Here is a 16354-nt window from a genome sequence, read left to right on the forward strand (position 1 = left end):
TTTTTTTTGGTAATTCTGTGTATTTTTTGGTCATTTTGTGTCTTTTTTAAATAATTTTGTGTCTTTTTTGGTAATTCTGTGTATTTTTTGGTCATTTTGTGTCTTTTTTAAGTATTTTATTGTTTTTTCAGTCATTTTGTGTCATTTTTTGGTCATTTTGATACTGCCTCCAGCGGCCCCCCAGGTAATTTGAGTTTGAGACCCCTGCCGTATATTAACAGCAGAACTAGGGCAACAGGAATGGCATTGAAATAAGTTTAGGCAGCGATGTGGATTTGAGTCAGAAAAGCAACAACTTTGTTCTCATTTGAGGCTGCACACAGGAGAAGGTTGAGGCTAGCATTAATTAGCTCTTAGCCCATGGTTACCTCGGAGCCAGGGGTGGGTAGTCATACAAAATGTGTGTCTCCCCCAATTCCCCATATAGTCCATGGGCCAAAGGTCAAAATTTGACTTTTTGGTACCACTCAAGGTGGCAAAATCTAGTAATGTTTTTTGAAAAGGTGCATGTCCATAGATGATATTTTGGTATGATAGCCCATCCAAAGTGGTAGCTTTATGACAGTTATCAGCACATAAAGTTATACACCCCCTGCAATAAATAGGCCTCTAAACGACGGGGGCATATCCTGGTTTGTGCTCATTTTAAGATCTTTACTCATATGTTATGAGGGCATGTTTGGTATCATTTTAAAGTGTACAATGCTAGCTTTCATTTAGACCTAGTTTTGGGCCTATCTAAAAAAATATAAAGGTCACAGGTCAAAGGTCAAACTGTCTTAACAACTATTTTAAAACTATTTTCGCCTAAACTGTTGTCTTTTTTATAGCACTGTGAAATGTAGTAACAGCACTGACACAAATAACAATAACTAAAATACTCACAGGACTGTAACAATTCAGGAAATGTATAATCTTCCCTTAATATCCTACTATGAGGGATGAATATCTGTCTCAAAGTGGAACATGGGCCCAGGCGAGAACTGTCAATAACTACTAATTCTTTGGTATTTCTCAAAGAGCTTTTATTTAGTTTTGTCCTAATCATCATCATCATCATCATAGTCCAGGGTGAAGGAAACTTCTTCATCCTCCTCCACCCTCTGATTTGTGCATTTTTGAAGTTTGCACATTTCTGTGCACTTCAAGTTGTTGGCGAGGCAGGAGCAGCCTGGAAGCCTACAGGTCTTTAGACACTTGCATGCCAAGAGCTCTAAGACAGCGACTGGAGCTGGGGGCCCTTTCATCCAGTCCAACACCAGGATACCTACAGTAAAAGAACAAGTGTAAGATTGAAGCCACACACATCAGTATCCTTTCTATTTCTCATCTACTTCACTGAGGAGCTGAAATATGCAGAAACTACCTGTACTGTTGCAGTAAATTTACTAAAAGCATACCTTTGTCGTCTGTTTTCCATCCATAACCTTTTGGATCTGGTATTCTTGGTACTCCTTCTAGGCAGTGCCTCCATACTGCTGCCTGGTAATTTGCGCGCTGTGTATGGAGCTGTAAGCAGTCCCTGGAAGGTGGAAGAAGGCTTGACTCAACTTCACCCCTTTTGCTGCAGAACAGCAGATACCGAAGGTCGTTCACATCACATATTTCAGATGAGGGGGCATACATCCGGCACACGAATGATTCCATGGCTCTGTGTAGGTGCTCTGATACATCCCACGATGTCCCCAGGGATTTGAAGCCCTCTTGAAATGTCCGGTTTCCTTTAACAAGTTTGAAAGGTCCGAGTTTCCCTCTTCCTGCAAAAGCACTCACACTATCGCAACCTGTAAAGGCATGAAGACCTACAAGAGCATCACAGAGATCATTGCCATGGAGTTCAGCAAGCATGCTAATGTTGATGTATCTAGTTCTGTTCTGACTCCCACATTTCAGGTAGATGGTGGAGTTCATCTTTTTACAGTGTCCTAAGCAAAGGATCATGACATCTGTGTCTTCACTCACAATCACTGTAGTTTTATAGCCATTCTGGCTGGCGTGAGTAGCATGTAGGAGCATGCGGGTGTCTGCCTCCTCATGGGAACACTTCAACTCCATCACAACTTTCACATCTTTGTTCATAAGACGATAGCATGTATTTCCACATGTTACAAAAAGCTGCTTTTCTTGAAGCTTCACCTGGTTTTCTGGCAGCTTCCACTGGTCCACAATGAACTTGATCAAGGCAGTTTTGCTCTCTGGATTACTTAAGAGTTTTCTCCACTGCACAACATTGTGTCCTGGGGCAATGTTCTTCCATTGAGTGCTACTTGTTGCACCTCGATTGTCTCTCTCAGCATTCTTGATAGATGTTTTCCTGTACACATCAAACACTACATCTATTCGTGTACTCTTTCCTCCTTCATGCAAAGCAAAGTTCAGCACAGAACCAGCAATCTCTCCAAAAGTCTTGCCATCACCTTTCAACTTTTGAACAAGGCTCATTCCATCAATGATGCACGCAGAGAGATTTCCAATATCCTCCACTGCTGATGCTGATTTCTCTAACTCTCTAGCAAGACTGGCCTTATTGGTCTTTCGCAGTGAACCATCTGGATTTGAAAGTGACCAAGGCAGTGGACCAAGGGGATGAGCCAGGACATCTTTAATGTGAAGATTTCTACTTTGTGAAACAAGTATCATATGCCCAAAGAGATTTCTGTCCGCTTTCAAGACCAACTCCTTGTTATGTTTTTGATTTCCTCTATCTCTTTTTGTGAAGTTTGAGAATGTCTTTAGATTCTGTTTTTTCATTCTGTCATGGAATTTGGTGTCTGGTGACTCTTTTTCCAAACGCTCACTTCTGAACTTCTGATATGCTTCCTCTCCAGTCTGGTGAGCTTGCAGCAGATCATTGGCTATGTCTGGTGACACAGCAATTCCTGTGGAAAGACTGGTGATGTCAGACTGATCTGGACTGAGAGGGTTTATCCAGCTATTTTTCATAAGCTCTACAAAGGCATTCACATCAGCCCTGTCCTTCTCTATTCTGGTCTTCTGTAGATCGTGATGACTGAAACACCCTGTAGTTTTGGTGTCTGTCATGTTCCTGAGTTGCCTCAGATACTGACTTCTGTTTTCTGAAGTGAGATAGTATCTGGTGACTGCTCCTGCTTTTAGACTGAAACCCTTGGTTCCTCCAGCAGTCTGGGTGTCCTTGTTTATGGTCTCCTCAATTGTCTGGTCAACTGGAATCTTTCCAAAGGGATTGTTCCCACTGAGCTGGACAGACAAACCACCTTCTGCAATGTGTGCATGAACAGCAGGATAATCGGTCTCTAGGCGAGACATTTGTGCATAGTAGTACGTCAGATATCTGGCATAGTTGAGCTTGTCATATGCAAAGCACCATGGAATGATGGCTCTTATAGCTGCAAGATGCATCATCCAATTTCCCTCTCGTGATGCTCGAATAAGACAAAGCAGAATCTCCACCATGTCCACATAGGACATCCAGAATGCAGACAGGGGACCATTGTCATTTCTGAGGAAGCTGAGGTACCCATTGAATTGTGTCAGAATACGCTGACATGAATCTTGCTTGAGAGTTTCCTCAAATCTTGTCTGTGATATTTCTTCACACAGGTCGTTGGCAGTTTGCAGAGTTGCTTCCAGGTGAATAATATCTTCCTGGTGATTCTCTTCTATCCAAGGTTGAAAACCTTCCCATGCTAGTCTCAAGAAAGCCTCATAGAGCAGTTTGTGGAGCCTTACTGCACGATTATATTTGTGCCCATCAATAACTCCTGAGACTGAGCCATCAGCTATTACCCCTGCTTCTATGCAAAGGTCTCTTAGACCAGCATCTGCAAACCGTTGGCCAATTGTTGCCATGAAGGCACAGGTGGTATGGAAGACTCCCATTCTCAGGATGATGTCCTTGAATAGCTCCTGGTTTTTCCAAGCAATTTCAACAGCTTTGGCATACAATGCCTGGTCAAAAACAACAACGATGTTGTTAAGCTGCAGAGATTTCATGATGTTTAGTGACTGGAGAAGTACCTCATTTACTGTTGATAGCTGTGTAGCAGGAGCATTGATTGTAGGCAAATAGCCTATATTATCTTCTTGTACACTTGTTTCACTGTGGGTGAGGATGTTGAACCCAGTCCAGCTACATATATCTTTGTTGGAAAGACGAGCCATCAGCCACATGTGGTTTTTGTCTGCTGCATCCTTTAGACAAATAGTGTGATCAGTATCAATTGTTTGTACAAGAGGAGGGTTGGCACGCTCTCCTGCATTGTAAATAGGAAGCATCGTCTCAACTGCTCCAATGCTTCTCTTCTTGGTTTTTGGGATACAAGGCAAAGATCTGGTCTCAGCAGAATGATCAGTGATAGGCTTTGCTTGCACAGCAATTCCATTCACTCTGTGTGATGTCCCCTTGCCACTGATTGTTTCCTCCAGTCTGTCTATATTGTCCCATGCCAATGTTGTGAACAGACCAGGCTTGATGTTTTGTGGTAATGGGATGGCATCTTTGCTTGCTGCTTGCTTCTGAAGACAGAGAGCTGTGTCTATTTCTTCTACCTGAGAATATGATACACTATGGCCAAGTCTGTTTAGCATCTGTATTAGTTCCACATTTCCAGTAAGAGATTTGACAGCAAAGGGCAACACAACATGTTTTGTAGGCTTAACTTTGCCAGAGGTAACAGCATAAACTAAATCTTGACCGAAGGATGCAGTGAGCCTTTGCACCCTCTCCGATGGGTTATCACTTCCTGTGGTTTTACCTGTTAGGAGTGTCTGAAGAAACTCTACTAGACACATAGGAATGCTGTTCATCTCTTCCAGATCTGACACATGTGGTGGCCATGCTTGAATAATATCCTGTTTCTGAATATCATTCCTGATTTTCAGTGCCACTTGTGATATCACATCTCTGCCAGTGTTTGATTTGAACAACTCGTGTTCATCTTTAAGTTCCTGGAAAGCTTTTACAAGTTCATCCATTTTCAAATTGTCAGGGTATACTAACAGCTTTCCAGTGTCATTTGGTATCATATGTAAAGATGGACCAAATTCAGCTTCAACCCTGCGGCGTAAGTGTTTCTTTATGGAGGGTATCACCTGTGTTACACCACACTTAGCCATTTCTGTAACAAGCATAGTGGTCAGGTCTGTAAATGCGACGACTGTATGGTGTTCAATCAGTTCTTCTCTAATATATGCAAACACTTTGGAGAGCGCAATTTTTTCTGCTGCTTCATATTGGGACTCTGTTCCGTCCATGTTACTTTCATCAGTGTCTTTTTCTTTTTCTACATCCTTTGTGTATGCTCTGTAGCAGGTTCTGTGGTAATGAGCTTCAGCTGCCACTAGCTCACGACTGACAGTGGCTAACAAAGTTGTATCCTTTTTCCTGATGGCTGCTCTCCTGATGGTGTCATCTGCTCTTAACTCTGCACATTTTGTCAGACTTTCTTTAGTTCTTTGACCTTTCAAATACTTGCTGACTTTGTCACAAAATATACACTTTGCTTCATAAACCCTTGATGGTTGTGGTTCTCGTCTAGCAAGTTCTCTTGAGTCCTTCGGCAAACTATTTTCTGAAGAGCTTTCTTTTGCCACAATGCAGTCAAGCTGTTTCTTCATTGTAAAAATGCTTCGACATTTCCTGTGATAGAATAATGATGGTATGCTATCTTCAGGGAGGTCTTTGGCAAGATCGAGGATGGGACTGTAGCCTCTGATTTTAGCTGCTCTCAGTAACGTGTTCCATGACTCTATATTTGCAGGTGCCACAAGCTTTGAATTATCATCAGAACAGTGTATGACACATTCTGTCTTGGGACACTTTGGCTGTGTCTCACTTGGTTCTGCCATACTTTTTTATTCTGTGATGTGCATCCCCTGCAAACACAATAAATAAATCTAATGAGTTCAACACTGCTGTGATGTACAGATTTCATGCATTTGTGTCTGTGTTCCCTTTTAATGATATAGCCCTAATGTGTGTGTGTGTGTGTGTGTGTGTGTGTGTGTGTGTGTGTGTGTGTGTGTGTGTGTGTGTGTGTGTGCGTGTGTGCGTGCCTTGTGATAGTCTGGTGACCTGTCCAGGGTGTACCCTGTAAACACCTTACGTCCACTAAAAGCTGTTCTTGAGGCTTCAATCACTCTGACTGCATTCCCCATTAGTAAACAGTGTTTTTAAGAAATGTTTATTTTGCTTGAAATACTTTGAAATTATGTGTGTGTGTGCGTATGTGAGTGTGTTTTATCTGTGACCTGACATCAAAAAGCAGCACAGAATCTCAGTGTCTGTGTCTGCGTGTGTGTGTGCATGTGTGTGCTTAGCTGACACTGCATCCTGCACTGAAGCTTAAATACTGTACATACAAACATTGGGGCTACATAATTAGGAGGGAACTTTTAAGAGGTAGACGACATATTCAGAAGTTCATATATTAATGATTTTAATAAGAGGAAACATCAAAAGTAAACTGTAAGTGGCTCATTTTAGGATTCAATTTACCACATATTGAGCCACCTAGAAAGAACAAACATTTAGCTAAGCAAAGAAATTGCATTATATCTGGTGGAGGCAATCCCAATATGTATTGAAAACAGATAAACATTGACAAAAGGCTATTTATAACTAAAATATCAACTTTTTTCAAGAAAAAATTGTCTGTTAGGCCACTCACCTCACAATTCTCCTCACAGGCCAGATGTGATGCACCCCCAACAGCAACTGTCCACTCATCAAATCAACTGTTTTTTTTTAAAAAGTACAGTTGCAACATTTTAACAACAATTTAAAATAACTGTCAGCCATTGGCTGTTCAAATTTAAAGAGCTAGGATGCTCAAACCTACAGAGCTTGGACATGATGATTTTTAGGGTAAAGATGTAGAGAAAACTAAATAAAACCTCTTATAGCCTACAAGTATGTAAAGACCTGTAGGTTTCCAGACTTCTCCTGCCTTACCAACAATGTTGAGTGCACCACAATGTGCAAACTGAAAACATGCACAAATCAGAGGGTGGAGGAGGATGAAGAAGTTGCCTTAACTCTGAACTATGATGGTGATGATGATGATGATGATGATGATGATTATAATGATGATGATTATAATGATTATAATGATGATGATGATGATGATGATGATTGGGGCAAAGATATATAGAAAACTAAATAAGGACTCTGAGAAATACCAAAGAATTAGTAGTTATTGACAGTTCTCGCCTGGGCCCATGTTCCACTTTGAGACAGATATTCATCCCTCATAGTAGGATATTATGGGAAGATTATACATTTCCTGAATTGTTACAGTCCTGTGAGTATTTTAGTTATTGTTATTTGTGTCAGTGCTGTTACTACATTTCACAGTGCTATAAAAAAGACAACAGTTTAGGCGAAAATAGTTTTAAAATAGTTGTTAAGACAGTTTGACCTTTGACCTGTGACCTTTATATTTTTTTAGATAGGCCCAAAACTAGGTCTAAATGAAAGCTAGCATTGTACACTTTAAAATGATACCAAACATGCCCTCATAACATATGAGTAAAGATCTTAAAATGAGCACAAACCAGGATATGCCCCCTGCGTTTAGAGGCCTATTTATTGCAGGGGTGTATAACTTTATGTGCTGATAACTGTCATAAAGCTACCACTTTGGATGGGCTATCATACCAAAATATCATCTATGGACATGTACCTTTTCAAAAAACATTACTAGATTTTGCCACCTTGAGTGGTACCAAAATCTGGTCTGGCCCATGGACTAATAGAAGGCAGCAGAATGGGGTTAAAGTAATGACACATTTTGCACTAATGACTGGACCCCCAACTGTCCACTGAACAAAAAACATTCACAAGACGTCACCCATTGGTTTGTGGATAGCTGCTTTGAGTTTGGCAATCTTGCCATCTCCCTCCTGTTTTTTTTTTGCAACAGGTACATGTGCAGAATGGATCAAGAGCCGGAATGATGCTATGTCATCAGCTAACGTTAGCTGGCTAACTTGGTTAATAATTCCATATCACATTTAAATATGTATCGATATTTTTTTTTATATCGATATATCGCCCAGCCCTAATGACGCCTCCTCAGAGTGTCTTTTAGTCCAACTGAACACTGACAAAAACAAGATGTTTTCCAGTGAAAACACTGTAAAAGGGTCAAAGTTCAAAGGTGAAAACACACAGTGCACTGTGGTGGTGACCTGTCAATCATACGATATTTCACTTAAATGAGACCATAAGTTACTTAATGAACATCATGCTGTATTGATGAAGATTAATGATGAGAACACAAAGTGAAACTAATGATGAGACCACAAACTGAAACTAATGATGAGACCACAAACTCATTATGAGAATGTTTATTGAGGTAATAAATCTAGTGAGAAGTATGCTCAGATATCTGTTGGCTGACATACATACAAACAGATTTTTTTTTTTTTTGCAGCTGATGATGTGACCACGGAGTAGAGAGCAGGTTAAAGGCACTTGTTCTTGGTTTCACTTGTCAGCCCCAGGTGCTGCTGCTTGACTGCAGCTGATAAACTTCCCTACTTAAACCATTTATTATTTTACGTCATTAATTGTGTGTTTGAATACATAGCATTGGCAGCATTACTTGTTTTGGGTGTCCTCTTTTAATCAGATGTTGTCAGAAGCGTTTAATATTAACTCTATGGAGTCTTGGACTATTTTGTCCATTTTTGAATCCTTTTCATATATTTTCGTGTCTTTTTTGTGTCTTTTTGGTCATTTTGTGTCTTTTTTGGGTCATTTTGTGTCTTTTTTGGTCATTTTGTGTCTGTTGTTGTGTCTTTTTTGTCATTTTGTCTCTTTTTTTGTCATTTTGTGTCTTCTGTGTCTTTTATGGTCATTTTGTGTCTTTTTTCTAGTCAATTTGTGTCTTTTTGTGTTGTTTTTGGTCTTTTTTGTGTCTTTTTTTGACGTCATGAAGAAGTCGTGATCCGGCACTTTTGTGGACTCCAGAGGGTTAAAACCCTCAAATGCTCACAGCAAAAAAAATGCATTGAATACATATTTTCTTTGACCCTTTATAACATATACAATCTAAAGGCACTGTTTAATATGAATTTATAATCTATTTGAAAAATTTTAATGTATTTTCTGACATTTTTAGAGACACTGTGAGCAACAAAATTCATTACCGAAACACATTTTTAAATAGAAATTTAAAAAAAAGAAGGTTTATTTTTATTTTTATTTTTTCTTTGGCAAGCACTTAAATATTCTCAAGGGTAGCTGGTAGCACCAAAATGTATTTTATTAAAATAAACACATTTTAATTCAAATCATTACTGAAACATTTAACCTTTTTTCTCATCAATTTTCATTCAGATTGTGTTCTTTATACATTGTTAAAAACCAGTATATTTGATTATATTCTGTTAAATTATACATTTTTAAACAAATGGGTATTTATTTTTATAAAGTTTATTAAATATTGATTGTGTAATAGTGTGGAGAAACCATGACGTTTTTATCTGGACGCATTACAGTAATGAATTTGTGAATCAAAAATATGTTCAAAAATATAGAAAATATTATTTTAGCACTAAACAATGAATTCATGGCCTCACTATGGCTGTGTTGTTCATTCATATAAAAGTGAAATATATTTAGTTTAATAAAGTATGTCCTTATAATCTTCAGACATAACTTAGACTGGCTTCATGAGAATCACCCGCATGCTCATGTTTAAGAATTAGTCTTCAACAGTTTAGTTTCTTATGAACAAAAGTGAGAAAAACAATCAGTTGTGACTGAGGCCAAATCTTGATGGCATTGCCTGCAGGGGCAAGTGTTCATGGTTCTTTATATGGGCCGCTGTCCAAAACAAACTCCATAAAAGAGCTGTTGGCGTCATCTGACTGAGATCCTAACTGGCCCACTGTTGTCTTAGTGACGTAGTCTAAATAAACACATACACACAGATACAAAATAGCCTTTTGCTTGCTTACAGTCATTTATTCTTCACAATAGAGCAGTAGTTCTCAACCTTTTTGAGTCGCGACCCCCAATTTAATATGCATGTTGTCTGCAACCCCCGCTCACTGAACACAATCTCACACGCACAGTTCAGATCACCCAAAAAAGAAACAAAATGACCAAAAAAAGACACAAAATGACTAAAAAAAGACACAAAATGACCAAAAAAGACACAAATTGACCACAAAATCTTCAAAAAGAGACACAAAATGATCAAAAAGACACAAAACAACCACAAAAAGACACAAAATGACCAAAAAAGACACAAAATGACACAAAATGACCCAAAAACAGAAACAAAATGACCAAAAAAAGACACAAAATTACTAAAATAAGACACAAAATGACAAAAAAGGAAACAAAATGACCAAAAAAGACACAAAATGATCAAAAAAAGACACAAAATGGCCTAAAAAGACACAAAATGACCAAAAAGACACAAAATGACCAAAAAAAAGACAAATAATGAACCAAAAAAGGAACAAAATGACCAAAAAAAGCCACCAAATGACCAAAAAAGACTCAAACACATTAACACATAAACACTTTAACACACTGGAGACAGAGCTGACTTCCAAAATGATTTGGCGACCCCCAGAAATCATCTTGCGACCCCAAGTGGGGTCGGGACCCCCAGGTTGAGAACAGCTGCAATAGAGAACATGTAGCCATTCATTCATTTTTCAGCGTTTTCCACTTGAGGTTATTCAAGGACTTGCTCCTGACACTAAGATGACAGGAGACTTTAAGCCTTCACTGCTATGATCATGTTGTGGAGCGTGAAGTTAAGCTGTCCAATGAAAGCCTGCAAATCCAACAAGATTTAATCTGAGTCCCTGGCATCACACGGATTATAATTACATTTGGCGCAAGCAATTAGAAAAGTGTCTTTGAAGTCTGTCCTCCTCTCAAACTCTGAAGACATGCATCCTCTCTGACATGTAGCTCAAACCAACTCCAACCAGTTAGCAGTCGCTAAATTGTGAGTGGAGCATAACCAAGATGACTTTATGCAAAGAGATGAGGGAGAGGTGTCTGCAAATAAAAACACAATCTGTTTTTGTTTTTAACAGTTAATATAGACTAGTTCAGTGCCCATAGGAAGTATGTATTGGTATAGTCCGAGATTGTATTTTGTAGCTAATGCTAATGCCTCTTGCTAGTGTAACCTTAAATAACACAGAAACGCTATCTTTCCGTCCGTATTATGCTTTTCAATGGATCATACTGATGCAGAAAAAAGGGCTTAAATCTTAGTTTAGCTTATTGCATGTAAGTATCTCATATGAAATGATTATGTGCATTACGCTAAGCAACATGAATGTCATCCCTGAATTACATAGTAACGCTACAACGTTACAAAACAGAGGATTAATCTCCATTAGTGAGACTAATTTACACTGCAGCACATAGAGAGTCTGGCGTTTGTGTGGTACCTAATGGTGCGTTCAAGGTCTACACAAATGTCACAATGTTCAACGTTGTTCCGAGCTCCAAGTTCCGACTTTTAGTGTAAATTGAACACACCATAAGGCAGTATTTAATGTTAGACCGGCCTTCAAAATAAAAGCAAACACATGTAGCTTTCAAAATAAGAGCACATGGATGTGTTAGCAGAATCCACCACTGTAACTGTAACATGACATCCAATTTTAAAAAACTTTTTCCTCTAAAAAAAATTATATGACTAGTGATTCAAGGTACGTAAAAGGTAGCATGCTACACTAAGAATCTCATGGTTCTTCGTCCTCACTCTCAGGCTTCATACACCCCCAATGAATGAAAATTACTTGGGCAAGTTGCTTATGAAAAGCTAACGCTATTTTCAGCATTTCATTGAAGTAACAGGGTCTAATTTAGCTTAGCTTGACATTAGCAAGATGCCAATGCTTTACTAACTTAACTAGCCTTCATTACATAAAATAAAAAACACTGAACATGTACAAATGTTCACCATCTCCAAATACAGTTTTAAATGGAATATATGTCATAAACTTTATGACATGTATTGCGTTGAAAACTGTGTCATAAACTTTATGACATATATTCCATTGAAAACTGTATTGTTTATGGCATAAAGGATTAGACAAGTTAACAATTAAGTTTTAGACAATGTCCCAACTTTTTTGGAATCTGGGTTATAATACATCCTGACACCTGAGATGCTCAGTGGTTTATGAATCTATAACTCATTTTTCAGTAGCGAATTTCAATGGTAGAGACCACATCTGTAACCACACACACACACACACACACACACACACACACATTCTTGTACTTCTATCTTTGTGAGGTCCCTCATTGTAATCGTGAATTCCCTTGCAAGGTTATAATAGTTTTGGTTTTAATTTTAATGAGTTTTTAGAGTGAGTTTGCTAGTTTTAGTTAAGTGTTTATTGTTTTGAAAAGCTTTAGTTTAAGTTTAGTTTTTATTAGTTTTAGTTTTTTGTAACGGGGTATTTGTTTGGTGGGAGATTAAAAGAGGTCACAGTAAATTTTGCCTTTATTTCCTTTGTCTTATCCACCTTCATTATGTATGAAAAAAGTAGACAAAGACGAAAATGAAGGACACTTTTACTATAGTTTTAGTTAGTTTTGTAACCACACAATACAGTTTCAATGAATTATCATTATCATGTAACCTTTAACCCTTAAAACAGAGTCTGAGATCTCAAAAAAGCATAAAAGAAGTGAGTGACGAAATGTCCTCATTTTGCAAAAATGCCCTCACTCTGGTGTTTAAAAATGTGTTCTGGGCCTCACTATGTAGGAAGTACAAGAACACACACACACACACACACACACACACACACACACACACACACACAGACACACACAGAGCAGGTTCCTCTGTCAGCAGACAGGCTGATAGCTGTCTGGGTTAAGGCGATGAGAAAACCACTTCCTGTGATAATAGCGAGTTGCTATAGCTCTAAAGCTGTATTGTTTGTTTTTGCCCCAGCCAGTTAATAACCATAACGCTACATGTAGCAGCAGTTATGTGTATGTGTTATGTGATTATGTGAGCTGACAACTCCCTCCAGCATTAACTACAAAGCTAAAATGTTACCACATTTATGAGGCGAGCACACAGTCGGTCAGTAAATAACTCAACAGTTTGACGGACTGGTCGTCACGCACCAAAATACAACTGATTGCTTTCCTTAAACGTTATTTATTAACTGCAACACGTTCTAGCTGGAACCTGAGAGGAAACTCTAACCACCTAATGCTCTCATGGGTGAATGACGTCATCCAACCCAGTGTCAGTTGGTGTAACCAACATTTTTTTCCCATAGAAATCTGATTATATACAGGAAAATAAATGTGAACTAGTGATCTTATCTACTTCTTCAAAGGTCTGAGAGTGCATCTGCACGTACGCGTACTTCTGCATGACTGTGTTGTATGTATGTTGTACTATAACAAAACCAAAAACTCAGCACACTTTATTTATGGTTGCAGTTCTTTTGTTAGTTTGTCCTGTAAATTGTTGCTATTTATTTTAAGTTCAATATTTTATTAACTACCTCAGACAGTGATTGATTGATTGATTGATTGATTGATTGATTGATTGATTGATTGATTGAGTGGGAATTTATTTGAACACAAAATAAAAAGATGAACAATTAAAAACAAAACGAACAACAATAAATACAAGACAACAACACAAAATGAAACAACAACAAGACAACACTTATTTGTGTTCAAAAGCAGCCAAAGCTTATTAAATCCCTTCTCCCTATGTTAATTTACTACATTCAGTTATATAACAACAATAATATTTATATATATGTATGTATAACACATAGTAATGTAGTATATAAACTTGTTATTACCATTATTAACATACATAACTTGTTATTAACTTACAAACATAAGTACACATACACAATGAGTCACAATGAGACAACAATGAACAAACAAACAAAACAACAACAACACACTGCCTTTATTTGTTAAAGAAAATACTGCTGTGTTATTGTTTTTCAATAAAATAAGATTCAAACATTGAAGGCGGTAGCTGTGAGTTGTAAAAAAATCGGTATCAACAGGTCAGGCTTTTTAAAAATCAGTGATCGGCCAGAGAATTGCAATCGGTGCACCCCTAGTGTTTTCCCGTAATTTGTGAAAAATAACTACATGTTTGACATGTGAAATTTTTCCCTGTGGAATTAATAATTAGTAATAAAGGTGTGACATAACACCTTTCACCCTCAGTTCAAGGTCCTCCCAACCAGTCAGCTCTCATTATGTGACACCAGGATCTGATGTTTAACTACAGCAAGCTGTAAAACCATTAACCTCTGATATTCAACCAGCTTAGGGAATGTTTACAATGGCTGCCTTCTGCCTCTAGTACCACAACACTTCAACTAGGCTAATCCTGCAATCTCATTGTAGCTGTTTGTGGCAGATTGCAAACTAGATGCTATTTCTATGTTGGTAAGAAGGGTCTTCAACAGCCTGCAGCCAGATCTCTGACACTCAAAGTGCATCTTCTGGTTCCTTTGTGCTGAATCCCCAGCAGGCTGCAGGTGCTTCTCTGTGGTTGACAGTAAGCTCTCTGCTCTCCCAGTAAGGCTTGAAAAAAGGAACATTTTAAGGGATTGCTTCAATGAAATATGGCAAGACTTTTCTGACAAGCAGTCATTATCTCCTTTTAAAGGACAAGTGTGTTCAAAACAAACCAGTTCATACCGTACATGTCTGAAGAATATTGAAGACTAAAGTGTTTACACCAGGGGTCTCAAACTCAAATTACCTGGGGGCCGCTGGAGGCACTATCAAAATGACCAAAAAAGACACAAAATTACTAAAAAAAGACACAAAATTACAAAATGGGCAACAGGAAGTCACTTGAAGTGGCCCTCAGTACAACTACATGCATTTGAGCATGAAATCTTAAAAGTGCAATGTGTAAAAATGCACAAAATTACTTTTGCAATTAATGTTGGTCTGCTGTTCTTGCACTAAAAAAAATAGAAATCACAGAAAGTGGTTATTTTTTATTTGCTTCAAACCTTTTGTATTCCTATTTATACTGTTATACATGCATTTGAGCATGAAATATGTTAAGCTATTGCACTGTAAACATATAAAAAATACAGTTTCATCATATCTAGTTAAGTGCATGGTCCTATATGTGGCCCTGTGGTTGTGTTGGTGAAAAGTTGTGGCCCCCTGCAGCATTTAAGTTGCCCATCCCTGATATAGGTTATAAAGGGTCAAAGAAAATATGTATTCAATGCTCTTGGATTATTGCTATGAGCTGCACCATGTTCATGAGAATCACCCAACTGAACATGTAAATCTTGGCCCCTGAATGTAGTTTGTAATTTTACCCGACCCATTCATCACTAATATGGAGGAAAGGTGTCCTCAGTAAGAGTGGCCTACTACACAGCCTTGTATGTACTAAATTCTGCACTGCTACAACTATATTTGGCAAGTCACATGTCAGATGCTGTAAGTTTTTTCAGACAGGCAGTGTGTCCTGTGAAGACACTGCCTATTCTTTTTTTTTTTTTTTTAACGTTTACCTTCATGAGATTGTTGCTTTAGCAACTAACATTGTAAATTGTATCAACGCCAGCATGTTGGAGAGACTCTCTGCTGGACTTTACCCTGTGGTGTCAGAGACACACACACTTGCTGTCTCTGTACTGTTTTTGCTGCGCGTGGCTCTGCTGACGCTGTGGTTTCCTGTGCTGGCTGTGAAACAGCCAGGCACAAAAAACAAGCCTGAATGTCATTTGAAAATCATGCATTAGGACTGAGTGATGCTGCTAATGTGAGACATTAATGGAGAAGCAATGGAGACATTTGGGCCCTGCTTCTCTGCTACATGCTCCAAAGGTCTTGTAATATATATCTTATATAGATTCCCTGGTATGAGACACAAAGTATGAGTAAGAGGTAGCAGTCTATGGCTGTTCTCCTCCTGTATCACAGGCAGATTATCTCCTCTCCCTAAAGTGCAGTAAACAGATTGTATGAAGCTTTCTTGACTACAACTGGTTCAAATTCCCATCCATGCTATTTCTGAGATGACATGCTGTAAAACAATGTGTTTATCACATCGTCTGAACTCCCTTTTTTAATGTTGAATTGGTGGAAGGGCCAGCTAACTTGTTAAAAGAGCTTGAAATCAGCCTACCTTTATGGCAGGGGTCTCAAACTCAAATTACCTGGGGGCCGCTGGAGGCAGTATCAAAATGACCAAAAAAAAGACACAAAATTACTTTAAAAAAGACACAAAATGACCAAAAATGACACAAAATTTATTTAAAAAGACACAAAATGACAAAAAAAAAGACACAAAATAACAAAAAAAAATACACAGAATTACCAAAAAAAGACACAAAATTCTTAAAA

At 38.3% G+C, this 16354-nt stretch overlaps 1 protein-coding gene across 1 annotated transcript in view; it reads left to right on the forward strand.

The window, feature by feature from the left end:
- Positions 1-16354, forward strand: part of LOC131959293 (Na(+)/H(+) exchange regulatory cofactor NHE-RF1-like) — a 43492-nt gene that overhangs the window by 10627 nt on the left and 16511 nt on the right. The window lies entirely within an intron of this gene.

This window comes from Centropristis striata, chromosome 21 (assembly GCF_030273125.1).
Source record: "Centropristis striata isolate RG_2023a ecotype Rhode Island chromosome 21, C.striata_1.0, whole genome shotgun sequence".
NCBI lineage: Eukaryota > Metazoa > Chordata > Actinopteri > Perciformes > Serranidae > Centropristis > Centropristis striata.